The sequence below is a fragment of the Gossypium raimondii genome, chromosome 4, assembly GCF_025698545.1.
Source record: "Gossypium raimondii isolate GPD5lz chromosome 4, ASM2569854v1, whole genome shotgun sequence".
Taxonomy (NCBI): Eukaryota; Viridiplantae; Streptophyta; class Magnoliopsida; order Malvales; family Malvaceae; genus Gossypium; species Gossypium raimondii.
Window position 1 is genome coordinate 21,212,638 of NC_068568.1, and position 6,700 is coordinate 21,219,337.

General features: G+C 35.5%; 1 long non-coding RNA gene across 1 annotated transcript; it reads right to left on the minus strand.

Moving 5' to 3' along the window:
• Nucleotides 1-4,499: 4,499 nt before the first annotated feature.
• Nucleotides 4,500-6,494, minus strand: LOC128040525 (uncharacterized). Its single transcript, XR_008195077.1, has 3 exons — nt 6,407-6,494; nt 5,346-5,432; nt 4,500-4,556 (listed from the first exon to the last, which is right to left on the minus strand). It is a non-coding gene; the product is annotated as an uncharacterized LOC128040525 (long non-coding RNA).
• Nucleotides 6,495-6,700: the final 206 nt, after the last annotated feature.

Here is a 6,700-nt window from a genome sequence, read left to right on the forward strand (position 1 = left end):
GCACTAATTCAATAGCAAACTCAACCTCTTTGATTGGTGGTAACCCTGGTAATTCTTCTAGGAACACATCTATGAACTTATACACAATCGATACTGATACCAGCTTAAATTTTGAAATCCTAGAATCAAATATATAAGCAAGATATGCTTCACAGCCCTTCCTAACATATTTTTGTGCCGTCATAGTTGAAATAACATTAGATGTACCATCCAGTCTATCTGATTCAATTCGGATCCTTTAACTATTTTGACATTTTAACATGATATATTTTTGTCTACAGTTCACAACAGCATCATGCAAAGTTGACTAGTCCGTACCCAGAATCACATCAAACTCATCAAAGGGTAATAACATCGAATTAGCCGAAAAGTTGCAACCCCAAATCATCAAATGACTATTTTTACATACTTTATCGAATAATACATATTGACCTAAAAGGTTTGTTACTTTAACGACAAATTCAATAGACTCAAAAGGTATTTTCTTATCCGACACTAAAGTTGTGCATACATATGAGTGCGTTGAATCCGAGTCAATCAAAGAATTAACAATAGTATCAAAAATAGAAAATGTACCAGTGATCACATTAGGTGCTGAAGCTTCCTCACGAGCACGAATCGTATAAGCCCTAGCTGGTGCCTGTGCCTCAGATCTAACAGTAGAATCTTTCGTTCCACCTCGACTGTTACCCGTATTTCCAGTGTTCCAGGGTGGTCTCCCTCTCATAGCCATATTACTCGAACAAGTATTCTGAGCCTTTTCTTTCTCAAACCTTTCAGGATAGTCTCTGAGATAATGATCATAAGAACCGCATTTAAAACACGACCCATCTTTCAATCAGCATTCACCGAATTGTCGTCTATTGCATTATTGACATTCAAGTTTGTTGTTTCTAATACTACCAGCACTCGTCACAGATGTAGCCTGAGGTTTCGAACTCGAATGCTGCTTTCTTTTATCTTTCCTAGAGTAACTTCTCGAAGCTGACGAACAACTGTGGAATTCTTTTGATTTCTTCGAAAGAGATGAGAATGACTTTCCCATAGGTCATTTTCCTATATCATGAGCCTCTGAGTCTTCTTCTATTTTTTCCTTGCTAAGTTTCTCGGCCTTGTGTGCTCTATCAACCAAAACTACGACTTCTTTCAACTCAAGAATTCTGACTAGTGCACATGACAGATTCAAATGGTATACACTCTTGAGCATATTTGCTAAGTCGTACAAATTTGCTCTCATACCCAGCCACTGACATACAACCTTGCTTCAATTCTAGAAATTCTTTGCGTTTCTTATCGAGAAATATCTGACTTACATATTTCTTTTTAAACTCTGTATAGAAGAATTCCCAATTTACACGATCCCTTGGTACTATCGCAATCAATGTGTTCCACCACTGATAAGCTGAGTCTTTCAACAGAGAAACAACACACTTTAAACATTCAATTGTGTACAAGAAAATTCATCAAAAACCCTCACAGTGTTTTCTAACCAGAACTCGGCTTTCTCTAGATCATCTTCGGCTATACCACGAAACTCTTCAGCCCTATACTTACAAATTTTATCAACTAGAAGCTTGCTTCTATGTATTTGATCCAAACCTTTTAGGAACTACGGGGACTGGTTGGGGTACGGGTGGGGGTGGAGGTCGTTGAGCCATTGGGTTCGTTCGCACGAACTCTGAAACCATTCGGACATCATCTGGAAGAAGGCTTCTTTAGCCTATCCTTCCCAGCCCTTAGTCATGGGCCTACTAGCACTAGACATTGCTCTGTGAATAGAGGCTTATGCATTACTATCAACTTTATTGGAATCGGCTCTGTTGGATGACATTTTATCTATATGAAAACATAGTTCAATTTGAGTCAGGAGTTATCACGCTATCACAGGTTATATAATGGCATGTATTTCTAGACTTCATACATGCTAATTCGTCTAAGAACCGACTAAATGTAGCTCTTATACCATTAAATGTAACACCCTAACCCATATTTGTCGTCAGATTAATGTTACAGAGCATTACAGTACAATCGAAACATTTATACTTAATTTTATTCAATAACATAAACATATCTTAAACCAATATACACATACATATCATCCCTAAATCGAGCCATCGAGGCCCTAAAAATACTTTAGAAACAAATCAGAACCAATTTGAAATCATTTGGAAAGTCTAAGAAAAAGTTACAAAGGTTTTGAAACAGGGGTCACACTGCCGAGTGGCCGAGCCGTATGCCTTACATGGCTAAGACACACGCCCGTGTCTTAGGTCGTGTAACCTTCGAATTAGGGACAAATGGTCGTGTGCCAGGCCATGTAACTTTTTGAGTTGCCCCACACACCCGTGTGCTAGGCTGTGTAACTCACTGACTTGCATAAAAAGGAACTTTCAGATGACACACGGCCATGTCGCCAGGCCGTGTGTTACACACAGTTGAGTCACACACCCGTGTGGACCTAAAGTTCACCTAGAATCAACCATTTCACTACCATATCATGCTTAACTTCTCAAACCAATCATGCACACATTTAAAGGAAGTTGAACTTCACCTAAACACACATCAAAATACCATTTCAAAGTCCTAACACAACTGACCAATATGCCATTCAAAGACACCTCAAATGCATTCATCACCACTTACCTAAACATGAAAAATTTTACCACATTTCAATCATCAAATTCTAGTTCAAAACATACCAAACATGCCACAACTTGACAATTACCATACCATTTCAAATATACCATAGAAGTCATTCTAAACATGCATCACAAGATAGCCAAAATGACACAATCTAGCAAGGCATCAAATGGTACCAACCAAGCTAACTTCCACAACTTATACATACCAAATCATCAACTAAACATTCAACTAAATACCATTACAAGTCCACCTATACATACCATTAAAATCTTGGCCAAAACATCCAAAAACTACTGATATTTATGCTGGATAGTGTGATAGATCTCCGACCAGCTTCCAAACCGATCGAGCTTCCGATAATCTATAAAATATAAGAACAAAACTACGTAAGAAATTAATGCTTAATAAGATCATATAACTTAAACACAACTTACCATTTCATTTGCATAATGTAAATAGCATAAGTGTAATACCAACTAAACCATAAGCTTGAAATAATGCCTATACAACATCACAAACTTCACAAGTTAGTACATTTGTACATGGTTCAAATGAATTCATCCATATTTATACATGTATTCACATCATTTAGATCACCATTTCCTTTTCAAAAGTTCATGATACATTTCATTTGAACACTTAACATTTCATTTCCTTTTCATACTCGTTGAACCATCTAGAATTACATCGGATACTCAGGAAACCTCACACAAAGTGTGCCTTTACATAACCGTAACCTTTCCTTTGCATCATTACTCACACGAGCTGTGGGTTGGAATGTAAGTTACACGATGCTGATCACACGAGATGCCATCGGTCGGACATTCAAGACAATACCTAAAACATTAAATCTCTAATGGCATGTCATTTGTATCCTACGAATTCCTAAGGATCAACCAGGACTCGATAACCATCATAGCATTGATTTATTCATTCATTGATTAATTTACATTATAAAAAACATAATAACATATGTAACACCCCTTACCCGAGACCGTTTCCGGAGTCGAGCACGAGGCATTACTTAGCTTATCTTACCAATTGAGCATAAGAACTAGGTTTGAAAATTTATTTCACTATTTACAAAGAATCTGTCCAATCGCAGCAGTGATTACTAAATTAATTATAACTTGAGCTACAGAACTCAAAATTTAATTCGTAAATTTTCCTGAAACTAGACTCATATACTCACCATAAAATTTTTAGAATTTTTGGTTCACCAATTAGTACAGATTTATTAGTTAAAGTCTACCTGTTTCACCATTCGACTATTCGACCTCTTGTTACTAAAATAAGTTTTCTCACTGTAGGATTTTCATATGAAGTTCTTACTTGTTTCTACAGAAAATAGACTCATTAAGGAATATAAGAATGTAAATTTCAACTCATAACCATTTTTGTACAATTTGTAATTATTTTCTAAACTCGAGCAGGGGACTCCAAAACAGTTCGACCTATCTTACTAAAATTCACATATCTTAAAATATAAATTTCCTTTTGCTACACCGTTATTTTTCTATGAAAATAGACTCAACAAGATTTAATTCAATATATCATTCACCCTCTAATTCATTTTATACTATCTTGGGTTATTTTTCAAATTCACGTCACTTTGTCTGCCTGAATTTCATTTCTTTGCAAAATTTTATCCTTTCATGATTTCCATGCATAATTTATCACCTAATCTTTCATAACAACAAACACCTTCATCCTTAACCATTTTAATGACCATACATCATCAAATACTTACACATCACTCATTAGCAAAATCATCATTACAAACATACAAAATAACTAAATCCCTATACATGCCATAACTCAAACGTGTTTCGATATAAAATACGAAAGCGATTGTAGTTGATAGTGTGGACGATCTCCGACTTCTTTAGGATCCTTGAAGTAGCTTTGCAATACTATAGAAAGAGAAATAAAAGAAGTAAGCATAAAGCTTAGTAAGTTTACTAGCAAATAAATAATAATATTTAACTTAAATAATTAAACTCAATGTCTATATCTCTAGTTTACTCTTTAGTTAATCTCATACTAGTTCTCTTACTTGTTTACTTAGAATACTTGTGTGCATAACTTACTCAATCCTTGCTGCATCGTTGAACATCAATTGATAGTATAATAAGTTCTTAAGTCTTACAACTTACGAGCTTGCCATTTATGCTTTAAACCGAACTTTCATGAACATGATTCATTTACAAGCCCGTTGAGCTACATTGGAATAATAAGGATACTCGGGTCTCTTCGATAATAACATGCCAAAGCCATGTCCAGACATGGTCTTACATGGGATGTTCTCATGTTAGTGCCCATGCCATGTCCCGGACATGGTCTTATAGGGACCTCTCATCTGGTGCCAACGCCATGTCCCGGACATGGTCTTACATGGGACCTCTCGTCTCGGTGCCCATGCCATGTCCTGCACATGGTCTTCTGAGGGACCTCTTATGATCTTAAGGATGCCAATGCCATGTCCCGGACATGGTCTTACATGGGATCTCTTTACCCAAATGTCATGACATTCGTATCCAGTACCATCCTTATGTATCAACGGGACTTTTAAATTTTAATTCTCTATCATTTCATGCTTAGATCATCATCAAATAAATTCATAAAATAAATTCATAGTTGCTGGAAAATAACAGCATTGATAATAAATATGGAAATATTGCATTTATTTACCGTAAACTTACCTCGGTACCAATTATAGCCAAATTCACCAACTTAGTCTTCAACTTTATTCTTCCCTTTGTCTAACCTCGAGTTTCGTACTTCTTGATCTAAAATAGTAAATTTAACTTATTTAATAATCACATTCATCAAAACAGCCCTCGACTCTAACTTTTTCAAAATTATAATTTTGCCCCTAAACTTTTACATAATTACATTTTTGCCCCAAGGCTCGGAAATTAAACTTCATCTCTTATTCTTATGTTTTATAACATTCTGAACATTTTTCCCTTCTATGGAAACATCAAATTCCCACTCTAACATGTACTTATGAACATTAGGTATTTTTACCGATTATGTATTTTTACTCGTTTTCACTTAAAATCGCTTAGCAAAAGTTGTTTAACATAATTTCTAGCTTCATATTCTATCATAAAACATCAAAATAAACACTTTTCACCTATGGGTATTTTTCCAAATATAAACCCTAGGTTAAATTATTGCTAGAATAAGCTAAATTAAGCTACCGGGATCTCAAAAACGTAAAGAACATTAAAAACGGGGCTTGAGATCACTTACTATGGAGCTTGGAAGCTTGAAAACCCTAACTATGCCTTCCCCCCTTGCTGATTTCGTTCATATGAAGAAGATGAGCATAATTTGTCATCTTTTTCCCTTTTAATTCATTTTAATTACTAGATTACCAAATTGCCCCTAACTTAAAAATTTTCTATTTCACTTATCTCATGTCCATTTTTGTCTACCAAGTTACCAATGGTATAATTACCATATAAGGACCTCCAATTTAAAGTTTCATAACAATTGGACACCTCTAACATGTAGAACTCAACTTTTGCACTTTTACAATTTAGTCCTTTTGACTAAATTGAGTGCCCAAACGTCGAAATTTTTGAACGAAATTTTCACGAAATCATTTTGTGAAATTGTAGACCATAAAAATATAAGAAAAATAAAATTTTTCTCATCGGATTTGTGGTCCCGAAACCACTGTTCCGATAACCTCAAATTTGGGCCATTACAAGTCTCCCCCCCTTTTTAGGATTTTCGTCCTCGAAAATCTTACCAGTAAAGAGATTCGGGTATTGCTTCCTCATTGTCTCTTCCGGTTCCCATGTTGCTTCCTCAATCCCGTGCTTTTGCCATAGCACTTTCACTAGATTTACCTTTTTGTTTCTAAGCTCCTTTGTTTCTCGTGCTAATACTTTAATCGGTTCTTCATTATAAGTCATATCCGGCTGAATTTCTACTTCTGTTGGAGTAATAACATGTGAAGGATCTGATCGAAACCGTCGTAGCATAGATACATGAAATACATTATGAATTTTGTCGAGTTCCGGTGGTAAAGCCAATCGGTAAG